We start from the raw sequence: 18383 nt of genomic DNA, 5'->3' as shown, positions 1-18383 counted from the left end.
TTTTCTTAATGTTTATTTATTTTTGAGAGAGCGAGAGAGACAGAGACACAGAATTTGAAGCAGGGTCCAGGCTCTGAGTTGTCAGCACAGAGCCCAAAGCGGGGCTCGAACCCAAGGACCATGAGATCATGATCGGAGCCAAAGTTGGATGCTTAACTGACTGAGCTACCCAGGTGCCCAGAGACTGAACCTCTTAGACACTTTAAATTTCCAGCCCCTACTCTGGTACCTGGAATGTAGCAAATGTCACATACATATTTCATATATATATATATGAAATGTGAATCTTGATGCTAATTGATTACTGTTATCCAAATCTGTTTCCCTGTGCCTCATTTCTGTTAGTTATTAAAGAACAATGCATAAGATATCTTGTTTGACAGTAAAGTTAAGTTTTTGCATTTTCTTCTGAACTATAGTTTTCCAACATTGTGTTTTGCTTGTAATAGAACTTATTCCCTAGTTAAAAACTTATTCTCTAGTGAAATAAAAAAAAAACTATTTTTCTACTTACTTTGATTGCTGTTAAGAGTTCTGTCCTTGGACAAGACATGTGGTTGTGAATAAAATGTATTTCATGCTGACACATCTTTCTAAATACTGTTCATAATGATTATACCTAAATATAATTAAATATAATTTCAACTGTCTTGGGATCTGACATAGTTGTGGGTGATTTGCATGTAAAAATATTTTAAGAGATGGCAAGAAGCAAGGACACTCTATTTTGGACTTTTGGGTTGGCAACACTCACATCTCTGCTGGTCACACCTGCTATGTGTTGGCTTCTCTTTTCTTCCAACTGTTTTCCTTCTGAGAAGTGACTTTGAGGCGGGAGACATCACTTCCCACTTCTGGATCGGAGAAGTGCTTGTGTTTGCATATCAAGTAGTTTACTTTTTTCCTGAAGGATCTCAATGCTGTGTTTTGGCCCCAGTGTGTTTTCTCGAGGTAGTTGAAGTATTCATTATCTGACCGGCCTTGCCAAGTACCAAAAAACAGGTCTCTGTTCCTGAGAAACGTTGATATGGGTAAGGAGGATTTGGGTTGCATTGGAAAGCAAAATAAAACTCCTAAGACCATAATGTAGGCAAAATGTGAACTCTATAGCTTGTGCCCACCGAAATGAACTTGATTTCTACAGAGCCAGAAATAGAACAGAGGTAGGTGTTATGTAAGGCAATTAGAAGTAAGAATAAGACAGTCATAGTGGAACTACTTTTCTCTGGCTTATTTTTTGAGCCCAAACATTGTCAATGACCTTATGCTTCCCAGAGTTAAAGATTGATCTTTAGCTACACACTAAGAGACTATTTTCTGAATTCCTTGGAAGGATTCTCATTGACCTCCATTTTCAATATACCTCTCTCATTTTCCCATCTTGTGGTTTCTTTCTAGACTCTTTCTGCTTGATCATTGTCAACAAGTTATAAAGTAATTCTGCTAAAGTTTTAGCTACTCTAGGTAAAGATGAAACTTTGGGGGCCAGAAGCAGCAATAAAAAGGCAAGTCAGGGACGCCTGGGTGGCTCAGTCTGTAAAACGCTTGACTTCAGCACAGGTCCTGATCTCGCAGTTCATGAATTCGAGCCCCAGGTCGGGCTCTGTGCTGACAGCTGAGTCTGGAGCCTGCTTCAGATTCTGTGTCTCCCTCTCCCTATGCTCCTCTCCTCCTTGCGCTTTCTCTCTCTCTCTCTCTCTCTCTCACTCTCTCTCTCAAAAATAAATTAAAAATCATTAAAAAATGCAACTTATAAGTTTCATATATAATGTTGAAATTATGAATAATAACTTCTAGGAATAAGAGCCCTCAAACCAATTATGGTGTTTTGAGTCTTACTACCCAAAGGTTCTGTTAAGGGTATTGCATATTTAATGTTGCCCCTATTCAGGCCTCAGGAGAGTGTCTCTAGGTAATATACATCTGTTGGCTAAGGTAACTATATATAGTGGGATTAGTTAATTTAGAACTTAACCAAAATACCTATCAGCATCAAGGTAGACACAGTATGGCACTCCAATTCAGCATTGGAGAAGAAAGTAGGAAAACACCCAAGAAAAGAAGTTCAAAATAGGAAAATCAAACAAAGAAACAAACTTTTGCTGAAGACCGAGAATGCCCTTAGAGACTGAAATTTGGAGGTAGAGACTTTAACAGAGTGAGTCCAGCCTCAATCACGGGCCAGTGTTGAGTTATTTTGGACATTTGCCTATCTTTTGTTGAGTTATTTGTTGTTAGTGGCAAGAAGGGGGAAAGAATTAATTCATAAGATCAAATATAAATTATATACCAAAAGCTTGAAAACAAGCAAGTTTAAAAGATATGTGCTTAAGAAGGAGTCCTGCACCCAAGACAGATTTGCTAATCTGGACTGTCCTGCTTCCTCCTGAGATTTCTTAAATGCTAATATTATTCATTCTCCTTCTGGAGTGCTTGGGTGGCTCAGTCAGTTAAGCGTCTGACTCTTGGTTTCGGCTCAGGTCATGATCTCATGGCCTCGCGAGTTTGAGCCCCACATCAGGCTCTGTGCTGATGCTGCTTGGGATTCTCTCTCCCACCCTCTCTCTCTGCCCCTCCCCCACTCACACTGTCTCTGTCTCTCTCAGGGACAACAAGCCAATTAAAATAATACATTTCTCAGATTCTCATACAACAGTTTTGTCCATGTGACTAAGCCCTGGCCAATGAGATCTAAGTGGAAGCCTCTTGGTCCTTCCCGGAAGGCTACCAAATACCAAGTAAGAAGGGTACTCTTTTATACTCTCTACCTTCCTTTTAGCTGCTGCCTGGCTTGCAGATGTGATGGCTGGAATCTCTGCAGCCATTGTGGAGTATGAAATAATCTGGAAAGCATGCATGCAGAAGTGGAAAAGTTATAAGAAGCTAAGCTCTTGAGCGATTATGCGCAGTCACCAAAGCAGCCTTGGACTTCTGCTCCAGAATACTCTGACATAAGATACTAAAGTCTTACGTATTTAAAGTGTTGCAATAAGGTCTCTGTTGCTACAAGCTGAAAGCAGTTTCTAACTGGTTTCTCACTCCTTTGTCTTTGTAGCCCAATAGTCTACATTTATGTCAAAAATAGCCTTAAAGGCATAGCTCCCTTCTTCTCAGTGTCATCCATTTTGTCTGCATTTAACGTCCCTGATTGTTTTCTTTTCTGGAAATAGCCATGGTTTCTCTCTCTCTCTCTCTCTCTCTTTTTAATTTTTATTTATTTTTGAGAGAGAGAGAAAGAGAGAAAGAGAGACAGAGCATGAGTGGGGGAGGAGCAGAGCGAGAGGGAGACACAGAATCCAAAGCAGGGTCCAGGCTCTGAGCTGTCAGCACAGAGCCCGACGCGGGGTTCAAACCCATGAACTGTGAGATCATGACCTGAGCCAAAGTCAGACACTTAACCGACTGAGCCACCCAGGCGCCATGGTTTCTCTTAAAGTGCATAGTTTCTCCAGTTAGAAAGATTACAGGATCAAATTTCTTACTAGTCATGTCACCTGAGATGATTTGCTAGACCTCTCCGTGTCTCCCATCTGAAGAGCATGGATAACGATAAGGACCAACAAGAGGGAGAAAACGTGTAAAGCACTTAGAACACCTAGGGCCTAGTAAGTCTCAGTCAATTATATTATGAGGTTTTTGCTAAGGTTAGTAAAGTTACATAAAGAAACTGGAATATTAGCCAGAAGAGTTTTATCTAATCCCACAGGGATGTCCTGTCCCAAATCTCTTCTCTGAAGCGAAACAGATGGGGCATATAGTTGATAACTTTTCTAGTGCTTGGCAATGCATGCTTTATGCCCTCCGTAGGATCTTTGCCTTCTACTCTGTTTGGCTTAATGGGTCCCAATATTTTCAAATGTTCTTCATACAACTTTCTTTGATCATGCTCAACACTGTAATGGAGCTGGTGATCTGAAGGAATACAAAAAATACACAATTTTTAAAAAAAAATTTTTAATGTTTATTTATTTATTTTTGAGACAGAGAGAGACAGAGCATGAATGGGGGAGGGGCAGAGAGAGAGGGAGACACAGAATCCGAAGCAGGCTCCAGGCTCTGAGCTGTCAGCACAGAGCCGGACGCGGGGCTCGAACTCACAGACAGCGAGATCATGACCTGAGCCGAAGTCGGACGCTCAACCGACTGAGCCACGCAGGCGCCCCCAAAAATACACAATTTTTAAGGTAAACATTAGCAGCAATTAAAAATACAGTCCTTAAAAGCACAGGCTTTAGTTTCAGATGGACCTGAGTTTGATGTTGAGTTTTTCATTTACTAGCCATGAAGGAATACTGCTGCATAAACTTTCCAAGTCAGGTCTCTCCAACTATGCAGTGTGGGCCACTATACTTGTACTTGGAGAGTAGTAATGAAACTTGATTGAGCTAATGCACATAGAGCTCTAAGGGAGTACCTAGGACCTCAATATGCCCAGGGAATCAGGACCATCATGATTATGAGTACTGGTAATAATGCTGATACACTTCAAGGGCTCCTGGGTGGCTCAGTTGGTTAAGCATCAGACTTTAGCTCAGGTCATGATCTCATGGTTCATGAATTTGAGCCTTGCATCGGGCTCTGTGTGGACGGCTCAGAGCCTGGAGCCTGCTTCAGATTGTGTCCCACTCTTTCTGCCCCTCCCATGCTCACACTCTGTCTCTGTCTCTGTCTCTGCCTCTGTCTCTGTCTCTCTCTCTCTAAGGTAAATAAACATTAAAAATTTTAAAAAATAACACTTTAACAGAGCCCAATAGTTTAAGATCTTCCATGAAACAATGATTCATTGGTATAAAAGAGTTAAGAAATGGAGCAAAAGAATGTGACCATGTTCTTACAAACATACCCTTTGGTAAGTTACAAAAGTAGAAATTCAAGCTCAAGTTAGAACCTAAGAATCATCCACATTTCTCCATTTGGTTTTTCCTGCATGCACCTTTTCAGAGTGATTTATATCAGGTTAGAAGAGAAATGGTTTTGAAAAACTTTTAAAAGGCAGCAAACAGAATAGATCAATAGACTTAGAGAGATCGAGGATGATTAAAAGGGTATAGAAATGTATTTGAAAGTGACATGAACCTGAATTATTGAGGAGAAAAGAGAACATTATGGTTTTGTTTGACTTATTACAATGAAATGAAGCTGGAGGAAGGGGCTCAGCTGTACCACCACAACCTCCAGCGGATGTAACAAAAATCTTGACTCTGTCAAAAAGGATACATGAATCAAAGAGATCTAGGTGGTCTAAGATGGCTTCAAAGTCAAATGGTCAACACTCCAAAGGAAAGATATAGACAAGACTCCTCAAAATTCCTTTTAAATACCTGCTGAAGATACATTAAAGTAATGTATCTTCATTATTCATCCTAAGTATTATATCCAGAGAAACTTCCAGAAGGGAAAGCTTCTACTTGCAACACTGCCAGCCATTTTGGATTCCCACGTCGTATAGCAGCGTGGAGGAGGGAAGGAGCTAGTGATGCCTGGAGAACAGGATCCCAGTTTGAACGTCCCGGATGGTGGAGATCAGAGAGTTGCTGGCCAGCGAGATGTGGTCTCTCTTCAAGCCATTGCAGACCCTCCCACACCAGCAACAGGTGCAGCTAAGACTGGCAAACATCTTGGCAGAGTTTGGCAGAGGTGTTTTGGTTTGCTTTGTTTTTGTTTTGGCAAGAATGTGTCATGGTAGCATTGTATACTATTATTTGGAGACCTATAGTGTCTGGTTGTTTCTTTTTCTGTTATGTTAATTTTCCCTGATGTTAGGTGCCTGGATTCATTGGGGTACAAAATAGCAACATTCTGATTCTTTCATTTCTGCTTTATGTATTAATTGGAAGTTTTCTATAAGAGACACTTCCTCTCATCAACTATGGACTACACTGTGGTTCTTTCCAAATGGGATAGGCAAGATAAATGTACTTTTCAAATAAATACTTTTCAAAATAAGGGGTTTTCCCCCTACCATTATATCTTCAGTCCATTTTTCTATTGGTTTGCTTTCTTCTTCTTCTTTATTTTTAGAAACTTTTTATACATTAAGGTATCCTTCCTTTGATGTAATATGAGTTACACATAATTTTTACTTACATTGTCACTTATCTTACATCATGCATTTTAAAAAATATAGCTAAGAACTGTCTATTTTTTCTTCTTTGGGAACTGGAGTCATAGTTAGGAGATCTTACCTCTTCCTGGGGTATAAAGAAACTTACTCACATTTTATTTTAACGTTTGCATAGATTTTTTTCTACTTTCTCAATTTAAATCTCTGAGACATTTGGAATTTATTTGGATATACTGTGTGAGGGTGTATAAATTTTTTGCCAATTTAAATAATAATGTCTCGAGCACTTTTATTTTAAAAGTCTATGTGATGGCATTTTACAAAGTCTCAGCAATATTTTGTTAATTATATAAATTGATGAACTGAATCATCCCTATATTTGCTGCCTCAAATTCTCCTTTTAACCAAAAGATTTTATCCAAAATCTCCTGGTTAAATTGAATTCATATAAATAAAAGATAAATTGGACAAATTAGTTGGAAGAACATTGTCTTGAATCGTTAAACAGGCTTTCCCTAAAAAGATCTTCAAAAATTATTTAAATGCTAGGATATTTCTAACTACACAATCTTATTTCTTTTTCATATCATCTCTGTAATTGTTACTCTTGTTCTCTTCACTTTACATGTATGAAGAAGCTGAGTCCTATTGAAACTTTCCCAACATCACCTTGCTTTAGAGCTGGACCATTTGAACTTCAATAACGGTACCTTGGCCGTGGTTGAGGTGGCATCTATGTATTCACCAACTTTTGATCTAGCATCAAAAAGAAACATTGTTCTGAGGATTCTACCTTGATTTTGAATGTCATTATCATGAGAAAGAAGATAAAGACGGGATAGAAATAACTTTAGCATTGGACGTTTTGGGTGTCAGGTGCTTGTGGAACATCCATGCAAAGAAAACCCACTGGGATCTAGCACAAGGCTTGTAGAACACGTTTGCATGGTTTGCTCCTCTGCATTGCCATCAGGCTACATTTGCAGTTTTAAAATTTATCCTTAGATATTGAATTTTATGTGAATAGTGTTATCTAAATGTACACAATACTCCAAAAAAGTAATTGTCAGCATTGTCTGTAGTATCTGCTTCTACAACCTAGATTCGCACCAATTGGCAATGATTGCCAGTGCTTATGGGAGAGAGGAGGAGGGAAGCAGCCACCATTAAGGGAGGACAATGGTAACATTTCTGGTTGCAGTTACTTTTGAGTTACTAGAATAATTTGGTTGAATATACAACCAGTTAAAAGATTACATATTCTATTAAAGTTTCTTTGGACTTATATTTGTGTTCAGAAAGAAGTTTCCATTCCTCACTACATGACAGCGAGGAGGCATCCCTACTTTATATGCATTCCTTGGGGCTCCTTCTCATCTCTAGTGTCATGGGGTTGTTCAGGCTTGATTTCTAGTTGTTCCGTACTTTGCCCACTCAGGTGCTATTGGTAAAATATTATCATTTGGAGTATCTCTGTGGTCACTGATGAAATCTTTGGCTGCCACCTTATTTCTCACTTTGGGGGGTTCCTGGATATTGCAATCACGACTCACCGATCATCTACTCAGGTTACTGGTTCTTTTTTAGGATCTTTGTTGGAGGCCTGGGGAATCTTAGCTGCTTTCTCTGAATCAAGACTCTGGAGAGCTGCTCTCCGGACGACCCGTGTGTTCCTCTTCTTCAACCGGTTTTTACAAAGCCATGTTGTGAACCTCCCAGAGATATAATTGGGAAACACCCCTCATCATTTGGATTTCCTCTCAATGTACCTGAGGTTTTTGATCTTCCTGAAGATCTCCCCACTTCCTCACTCATGGATATACGCACCATCTTCCAACCACAACCCTTCTAGAGCAAGGTCCAAAGAGATGAGGGAATTGGAGCCCAGAGAAACCCTTATGACATCTTGAAACCATTATCTTTGCTCAAGACTCTGGCCTCCACCCCCACCAGAAAGGCTTCCACTTTCTCTTTCTGAATAGTGAGAACCACTGCATTGCAGTTTACCTCCTTCTTCACGGGCTGGCTTTGTTCTGGGTGATACGACCCTCCCCTTCCTCATGTTACTAACTTTTTACTAAACCCGTAGTTTCATAATAATGACACCAATGCCTGCATGAAATAAAACAAAGGCAAAAGAAAGTGATAAGCAGATAGAAATAGATAGATGTGAGATATGGAATAGGTGGTAGACAGATAAATAAAGATAGATAATAGTTAGATGATAGATCATAAGATGGAAAACAGATCACGAAGTATTTTAAAAAATAGTATTCCCATTACATATAGTCGAAGTCCTCAAATCCTTTAGAATAAGATCAGAAACACATCCCAAAACAAACCTAAAGGTCAGGAGGAAAAAGAGAGAGTAATAAAATAGACAAACAACTTGTGACCACAGAAATGAGAGGGAAACCAGAAAACAATGGTGCCCTGGAATGTGAGAGAAGGAAATATTTGGAGAAGAGGGGTTGACAAATACCATTAAATGCTTCAGAAGGATTCGCTCAGTTGAGACCTTCTGCTTGCACAGGAAGTAAAGTGCCCATGGCTCCCGTTTGCTCATCTTTTTCTTCTTTATTTCCTAAATTAAGGACACTTCTATTGCTAGTAAAAGTGAAATGACAAGTATTTATAGAATATGCCAACTATGTGCTTAGAAGCATGTTAGTTGTTTTATAAAGTTAGATCCATTTGCAGGCCTGTGAGTTCTGATATTTTTAAACACAGATTTAATTTAAGAACAAGAAAATAAATTAGAAAACTCATTGTAACAACGTTATCACATGTATACTCAGGCATTCATTAGGTCCAAGCACACTAAGGTAGCGTTTCTTCACCTTTTCTCCTCCATATTCTTCCTTTTGGGTTTTTTTCTTTTTATCTGTGTATCATCACCAATATGATGGTTTTGCTTTTTTTTCTGTAACCTGGTAGATTTTTTAGTCAAACAAATTCATTGTGAAAGGAAACCTTTCTTCGTGATATTAAATGTATACGAGTGCCACTTTCCATAAGGGCAAGGAGCTGAAATAGGTAAAATACATATATTAACATAAAAAATATACTAGAAATATTGTGAAAATAAAGCCATGTAATTAAATTCTACCTAGGTTGTATTCACCTGCTCTCCTTTTCTTTATAAAACATGAGTGCTGAGCCCAGTTTTAGCAAGAATCTTGCTAAGCTAGTTTAGAGACAATCCCTCTGACCTTGATAGCCAGTTGAGTTTCTCTCTCTCCACAATAACCAAGTTCCTCTTAGAAATTTTCTACCCTGTCCTTCACCCTGGCAATGGCTATAAATCCCCAGCTGTCTCAGCTATATTCGAATGTGAGTTCAATCTCTTTCGCCTATTGCAATAATCTTGAATGTGACTGTTCTTGCCTGTTTAAAAAGAGTAAGTGGTGGAGAAATGTTTCAGAATAGCACAAGCTGAGACTATCTTCCTAATATAGTGAGAAGGACGATGAAGTAAAATGTGCCGTGTTCCATGTTACCTAATTACTTGTCCATGTGCCACAACGTACCACCTTTTAACAGTGGGTAATATCAACACAGTTAATATCTCACATGTGTTGGGCTCAGTTTCTGCACCACCCAGTGTCTACTCCTGTGGTGGCGAATCCCTGGCCCCTCCTGACTGGTTTTCAGAGACTACCGATGGCAGAAACCTCATCTGGGGCTGAAGGCTGAGCTAGCTGGAGCTGGAGTAACTCTGCCTTCCCGATGCCTACCGTGAGGGCATAGGTCACACCTCTAAGGGCTCTGAGAGCTAACACCCCATGCGGAAGACTTTGAACATTCAGAGGCAGCTGACTAGAAAGAAAGAGGGGGGGTGTAGAGAGAGATGGGGGGAGGGAGAGTGAAGAAGGAAGGAGAGGAGGGGAGAAAGAGAAAAGAAAAGAAAAGTCACCAGATACACAGAGGAAGTTCTGAGCAGCCCCCTCAGTTCTGGTTCACTGAACCAAATAACCAGTCATATTTGTTTTGTATTGGAAGGGCTGGGGCCGGTTGATAAGGTATCACCTGTCCTTGCCTTTCCTCTTTCCTGATCTCACCTTACTCTCCTTTCCCCCAACCCTGGCCACCTGGAGTTTGCACTTCTCAATTAAGTGTTTACTCATTAGCTTTGTCTCAGGCCTCTCTTCGTAGATTATTTCCCACACTTAGGGACCCAAAGAGACATCGCCTAGTTATGGGAAAACTAATGTATAATTCGTGCTATAAGGATTTCACAAGCCAGTCTTACGTGGCCAATATGGTGAAGAGGAAAACAGTACAATTTCCCCTGAAGGTCATTTGTACCCCGTACTTTCTCTCAGTTCTCTGCATTCCACAGTGAGCTCCTCAGACAAAAGGATCTCCTTCTGTCTTCACACCCATATGCCTAAAGTGCCTGATACACAGTGACCAAAACGTTCTGAACACAAAGATATTTGTTGAATGAATGAACTCTCAGAGTGCCATCTACTTGCAGGGCTAGAACACTCTGTTCTACTCTTGCTAGAGGTGTTCTCTTTGCCACTCTGTTGTTACCGCATCCAGGAGCCCATCCCTAGACCACCAGGATGGCACATCCACATTTCACAGAAAGTTTTGTCCTGCTCTCCTTTTTTTTTTTTTTTTTTTTCAGTTGAGGCGTTCTTGGAGCTGGAGGGTGGAGTCAGAGAGATCTATCCATCTATGTTTCTCTCTAAGAGACATTGGTCTTTTCTTCTTAATCCAAAGAGTGGTCAACTCTCTCCATCAAATTTCTGGGAGCAGATTGGTTCAAGAATCATGTTCCTCTTCCCTACACCTCTAACTTCAGTGTCGAACCTATGGTAGGACACCAACTTTATCCAACATTTTTACAATATTTCAAATGCAAACCCAAGCTTTCAGATGATTTCTAATGCTATTTGTTTGACAAGGTAATAGAATTTCACCTGCTTAGATAATTTTAATGTTTTAACAATTTGCAGAAACAGTGGCCAAAATTTATATCTTTGTATAGAAATAAAAATTGCTGGCATTATAAACGATTATGAAGCTCTGCCAGGTTATTATTTTATTTTTTTTCTGAAAATATTGTTAGTCCAGTGCATGGTCCCAAATGATTTTCCTTCTTGTAAAAGATAACATTCATTTCAAAAACATAGTATCAACATCTCATAATATGCCAGGCATTTTGTTAGAAGCTAGGAATACAAAGATAGATGAGTCAATTCCTGCCCTCATTTAGTTTTTGTTCTAATAATGGAAATAGACTTTAAAGGACATGCTTGACAAAATGAAGCAAGTTTTGTCTCATCGGTTGGGACTGGACGTTGTGAGATTGCAGGAATAGAAAAGTAAATCAAATGGGAGAGGAACATGGGAGAAGTTCCTGGGGTTGAGCATGATTATGAGGTAGCCAGGTGGAGAATGGGGTGGGTTGAACACACAGAGGGGACAAAACATGTTTAAATGTTTAGTACAATTTTTTAGACATTATTTATATGGTCAGAGTTTATACTGATTGCTTTACACCATATCTCCAATCTGATTTATCGTAGCATATTTTGGAGCCCAACGTTTTCTGGGATTATAGAGTTTGCAATGTAATTTATTATTCAGATTAAAACAATTTTCTCTCTCTTCTGCTTTTTAAAGGCCAAATGCTTTTTAAGGTCAAAAATGAACATCCTTTTTTGTTACAAATCAACCAAACATTTCAAAATTTAAATTGTTAAATTTATTTCTGTTTCTACAAATTCCGACATGTGGAAACAGACACAAGGAAAAAGGAAAGGGTTCACCATTTGAGTTTTGTCCTTGAGGTAATTACTTCAATCCCTCATACTGCTTGTTGGACAAAATCTAACTTTCCTGAAATAGCATTGTTTTCAAGTATTACCTTGCCTTCCTGTATAGTTTATGACCTCAGCATTTGGGGATTGTGCGGCCTCATTCTAGAGACTAACTTACTGCCCAACTCAAAACTGTATACAGCAATAGAGCCCCATGGTTTCCAGCCACCAGTACTGAGGCATCAGTGATGTCTGTTAAGAAAAGAAAAATCATCTTGTGTGCCTGCCATTGCGTTGTCTGGGAAAATCTCTTGCAATTTATATTAAGCCACAGAAGAAAAGTTTTCTGAAAATAGCTTATTGACCTACTTTGAGTAAAGGTATCTAAAAATATGACCAAATCTTTGTCAGCCAGATGTATGTCCACAGTTGAAACCATGGAGCTCTTATAAACAATCTAAATCATTGACGAATAGATTTTCTCAAGATTTTCCAAGGCATAATCATTGCAATTATAACCAGGAAAAAAAAAAACGGTAAAGCTTCCGTGTTTAAAAGTTGGCCTTCATTTTTAATTCTGTTGTCTTGGCCAAAATTCTTTTTAAGATTAGAGGCACTAATTATTGTTTACTTCTTATAGGAATGCCCCACTCTCTCAAAAGATGGCACATGGTTTTTTTTTTTTTAATTGAGTATTATTTTGAGAGAGACAGAGAAAGCAGGGGAGAGGCAGAGAGAGAGAGAGAGAGCGAGAGACAGAGAGAGAATCCCAAGTAGGTTCCTCACTGCCAGCACAGAGCCCGATGTAGGTCCTGAACTCACAAACCACGAGATCATGACCTGGGCCAAAACCAAGAGTTGGATGCTTAACCTACTGAGCCACTCAGGCACCCTTAGATGGCACATGTTTTTATTATGGTGGAGAGCCCAGGAGCCAAACATGGAAAGTGAAAAGAAATATATGATTTTTTTGGGGAAGAGCTCCCAAAATTTGTACTAAAATTTTGTACTTAAATTTGTATTTAAATTTTCCTTGTTCATAATGGAAATTCTTATGTCAAAAGGAATTGCTAAAAGAAAAAACAAAAAATAAAAAAACAAAAAACAAAAAACTTCCCAAGGGAAAATTTTTTTTAAGTTTATTCGTTTTGAGAGAGAGAGAGAGCAGGAACAGGGCAGGGGCAGAGAGAGAGACGGAGGGAGAGGATCCCAAGCCGGCTGCACATGTAAGTGCATACAATCCAACGTGGGACTTGAACTCACACCATGAGATCGTGACCTGAGCTGAGATCAAGAGTCAGACGCTTAACTGACTGAGACACCCCGGCGTCCCTCCCAAAGGAAAGGTTTGCATTAAGTCGCAAATCAAGGTCTGTGATGTTCAAGTTGGAATGTCTGCTTTGTTCAGCCAGTGCGGCTGACCAAGGAAGCATATGCATGATATGGACGCCTCATGAGACTTGTGATCCCCGTTGCATACCGCGAGATACTGGTTATGCCATTCTCCTTCTGATGTGAGGACAGATGCTATAGCATAGACACTTCTACGGTCTCCATAGCCTCATTCTAAATTTGGGGAAGGCCATTCAAAATCATAAATTGTTGTCGAATAAATATATGCATTCTCCACACAAGTGGAGAAGCCACTTGTAAATGTTCCAACGTGTTTCTCAACTATGGCACATACTGAAATTATTTCATGTGACATATTCCCCAATTTTCATATCTATGAATCTAATTCATGAACTATGAGAGTTCTAGAACATTTTTGACAGTTATCAGTGTTCCCCCCACGACTACTAAAGTCAGCATTTGCTGACTCATCCCAGGGCTATGTTTGTCATAAAACAGAGAAAAAGATGGCCATGAAAACAGATGCTGACTCCCTGCCAAGATTCTCCAAAGTCAGGCAGTGAGTTAGAAAAATGCACTGATAATAGTTGCAACTTAGGAACTTCTCACTGATAATAGTTGCAACACCGAATCACATGATTAGTAAATAATTTACCTCTAATATAACTATCTTGTTTCTCCATAATGGAGAGAGAGGGGATTGCCTATGACCAGGAAAGGGTGGAGGGAGGTTGGGGAGTGATTATGAAACGGAAGTCATGAATTTAGCCTTATGTAGAGATCCCAGAACTCATACCATTTCAAGAGAGAAAATAAGAACCTACCATTCCCACATGTAGGTCAGTGATGCACCACCTCCATCCACAACCATGGGGACATCACTGGAGAGTCCATTTGATTACGATTTCCTTTTCAATCCACTCATAATTTCCATACCTGGTATGACACGAGGTCCTGTAGGAGGTGAGAAGCACCTCGAAAAGACACTGTTGCAGCCTTTAAGAACAAGTAAAAACTAACAGACACCATAAAATTAAGAGAAAGGATAATATGTTTAAAGTACGAAATGCATAGTACTACCAGTACATGACAATGCAATCAGAAGTGTGGAAAGAATAATGTAGTTCCTCCGAGGAATTAGAGGAACTGGAATTGTAGCTCTCTTTATTAAGCTTTAGAAGGATGAGTAGGATTTGGTGGGTCAAGAGGGTATGATGGAGGACATCACAAGAAAAGCTGTAAGTAGCTTTCATAAAAGCAAAGAGAATGGAATGACACTGAGAATTTGGAGAATAGTAAGGCAATGGATTATGTGAAGCAATGGCTTTGGGTGGAAAATGGGCCTCCCAACCAGTGCGGCAGATTTCCAAAAATATTCCTATTTTGGAAAAATTATCTTAGAAATGTTCTCTCTGTGTGTCTGTCTCTTGCTCTCTCTTTATCTATCTATCTATCTATCTATCTACCTATCATCTATCTATCTATGAGTTTACTAATATTCTAAGTTCAATGATTGAAAGAAAAAAGTTCAATAAAGAAATAAGGTATAAAGGCTACAGCTTATGAGGTGTCCCCAAGAACACATATATGCAATTTTTTTTTCATTTACAAATGCAGAGTCACTCACTTCTGAGATTCTGCGCCCAGCCATTCCTAGCCCAGGAGGAACTTGGGTGAAAATAAAAGCCTCAATGACATACATGTGTTCGCATGAGAGCTACGTGGTAAAACCAGCAGAAAAGAAGCCCAAATACGAATCCCATGAGGTTGAAAGGCATGCGTTCTAGGGCTATGCTCTAAAAAGCATCCCATGAGAATACTCTGGGTAAAATTAGATCCCGTGAAATAATCACCAGACATGAAAATTCCTGCAGATTAGTTGGGCAAAATTATGACAATGAATGAAGTGATTGCCTTTGCCAACTTAGAAGCAAATCATTAACGAGGAATTTCATGTATACACTTTAAAAGTTCCCATTCTACCATTAACAAGTAAAGGAAAACCAATCTGAGGCCTTTGACTAAAGGCCTAGGAAGAAGAATTTCATGTACTGAAGTATGTAGAATCTTAACATTGCTTACTTCAGTCCGCCAAATCAGTACCAGAATAAAAGTTCCGAAGAAATATGGATTGTGGAGACTTCATGAGCAAAAGGAGGCATTTCAGGGAGGTTGAGTTTTTAAATGATGCTCTCTGGCAGATCTGTTGGCACACCAAAATGGTAACTTGAGGGCCCATGGGAGTAGGGGCTGAATCTCTCCTTTAGTGAATCAGAGAAATGAGCTCTCTGGCTCAAATATCAGGAAGGATATATTTACCTGAGATATTTCTCCTTTTCAAGGAATTCCAACATGTCAGTAACTTTGAATGAATCAGGACCAGGAGGGGAAGAAACCTCACTCTGTGGTCAAATGAGCCACGAGATAACTTCAGCTCCTCCTGAGTTCGGCATTGATTAGAGAGCTAGGTTACCCTTCACTGTTGCCTATATTTCTTTTTTCCCATCCTTTTTTGGTTGGGGATAAAACAGAGATTTCAAACCTTGAGTGTAGTGACTTGATATACCAAATATCCAACTCTCTTTGTGTGTGTGCGTGTGCGTGTGCGTGTGTGTGTGCGTGTGTGTGTGTGTGTGTGTGTGTGTGCGTATAACATTAAAAACCATCATTAAAGTCACCATTGGTTTTTTTTTTCTTGAGTTTCATCTGATTGTTTTCCAATGGAGATAAACGAAGCCACTCAAAGCCTTGTGCTTGAAGGGCCACTATAAAACCATGAATGTGTGAGCTCTCTGTCCAGAATCATTTATTCTCTGTTGGCCCTAGTGACAAATGCAATCCTATGAGTATTTTCATGTTATTGCTCTGAATGATGGTTAATTTTATGTGTCAGCTTGGTAAGGCCACAATGCTTAGATATTTGATCACAGTCTAAATGTCCCTGTGAAGGTATTTTTTGGATGAGATCAATGTTTACATCAGTAGACTTTGAGTAAAGCAGATTCACTTCCATAATGTGGGTGGACCTCATCTAATCAGTTGAAGGACCTAAGGAAAAAAAAAACTGACTGTCCCTGAGAAAAAAAGAATTCTGTCTACAGATGGCCTTTGGATTCAAGCTGCAATGTCATCTCTTTCCTGGCTCTCTAGTCTGCTGGCCTGCCCTGCAGATTTCAGACTTGCCAGACTTCGCAATTGCATGAGCCAATTTTTTAAAAATAAATCTCTCTCTGTCTGTTTCTGTCTTTCTCTTTCTATATACACACACCCTATTGGTTCTGTTTCTCTGGAGAATCCCGATTTGTACACTGGGGGAGGACAGACAATAGTAGATGCTTGTGTGGAGGGGTGAAAGCTGGGATGAGTATGTGGCCTGAGGTTTTGTTCTTAATCTCTCGATAGTCTTAAGTACAGCAATTTTCAGACTATAGTGCGATCATTCCAACCACACGGAAGCCGAATAAGAAGCAATTTCCTGGGCCCTACAATCAGAGATTCTGTTTCAATAGGTCTGAGACGGGGTCTTTTCTACCAAGCACACTGAGATTTTTCCAATGTACTTGTTCCATACCATTTAGTTAGAAACAGTGGCCTTGGGAGTGTCGCTTCTTAAGACAGGTGCTATGGTCTCAATGTTTGTATCCTCCCAAAATTCATATGTTGAAATTTTAATCCCCAAAGGGATGTATTAGGAGAAGGGAACTTTAGAGATCATTTGGTCATGAGGATGGGGTCTTCAGGAATGGGATTAGTGTCTTGTAAAAGAGGCCCTACTATGTTCCCTATCACTTTCCACCACGTGTGAACACAGTGAGAAGACGGTAATCTGCCATTGAGAACCTGACTGTTCTGGCATTCTGATTTTGGACTTCTGGCCTCTGGAACTGTAAGAAATAAATTTCTGTTGTTTATAAGCCACCCAGTCTGTCCATGGTATTTTGTTATAGCAACTCAAATGTACTAAGATAGCAGGGTAAGGAATCTTACATTATTGTGGCAAGCCTTTTGGAACAATAAAGGATTTTATGAAGTTTGAGGGTATTGATGGGGGAATAGCATGTATCTTTTTTTTTCCTCTCTTAGATTCTAATTCATAAATTTTAGGGCAAGAAAAATTGACTTAAGGATAACACAAATAAGATTCTGGACTCCTTAACACTTGTCGAAACAAGTTGAAAATCATTTCATTTGCACGGATTGTTTACATCATCACCCAGGACAATTTCTCCCACAATTCAGTAATTCTTTCTAAATCATCCATGATAGCTTCAGCCTGAGCACGTCTAATAGGAAGATACTGAGCACCCCATAAACAGTGTTCGTGTTACGTATTTCTTCTGGAATCATTCACTCACTAACTTGCCAAATATCTATCAAGCATGGACTGTATCTCAGGCATTATGGAAAACATGAGGAAATAAGAATAAAACAGTTCTCATTCTTATGGAGTTCATTACTAATTAAAAATATAAAGCAAGGCGCCTGGGGGCTCAGTGAAGCATCTGACTCTTGATCTTAGCTCAGGTCTTATTCTCAGGGTCGTGAGTTCAAGCCCTGCTTTGGGCTCCTTGCTGGTCATGGAGCCTGGTTCATAGAGATTTATATAATATTATTAATATTATATCATTTTATTATATATTCTATTATAATATTATATATTATATTATTATATATTATAGTATATATAGTATATAATACTATTAATATATGTTAATAAGTCTATATATAGAGCATTTACACAAACACATATAAATCATAATAAAGTTCTTATAAGTAAGGCTTAAAATGTGCCAGTTCATTTTGAGAGGTAAATGTATTTAATTAAGTGGTAAAATATCTACTAGCATGGATTTGGAGATAAGGCAGACCTGAATTACTAGTTGTGATTGATTTGGCTCAATGACTTACCTCTTTAACCTGGAAAATGGGGATGATCATAGCCTCTTACTCACAGTAGAGAGAGTGAGGATTAACCCAGATAATGTCTGAAAAGCGCTCACACAATGTCTGCAATATATTGAGTGCTTCATAAATAGCTATTAAAAATTCATGAGCAAATTGCAGTTTTCAAGTGTTATGGAAAGGAAAGATATTAACATTTATTGAGACTTTACTACACTCCATATATCGTATACAAGGCGTTTTACATGCATAACACAATCAAAACAGAGGTACAATTTATGCTGCCCTTT

Source organism: Panthera pardus, unplaced genomic scaffold (assembly GCF_024362965.1).
Source record: "Panthera pardus isolate Hobbes unplaced genomic scaffold, ASM2436296v1 HiC_scaffold_24, whole genome shotgun sequence".
NCBI lineage: Eukaryota > Metazoa > Chordata > Mammalia > Carnivora > Felidae > Panthera > Panthera pardus.
The sequence above is the reverse complement of the archived record's forward strand: the minus strand, read 5'-3'. Positions refer to the sequence as shown.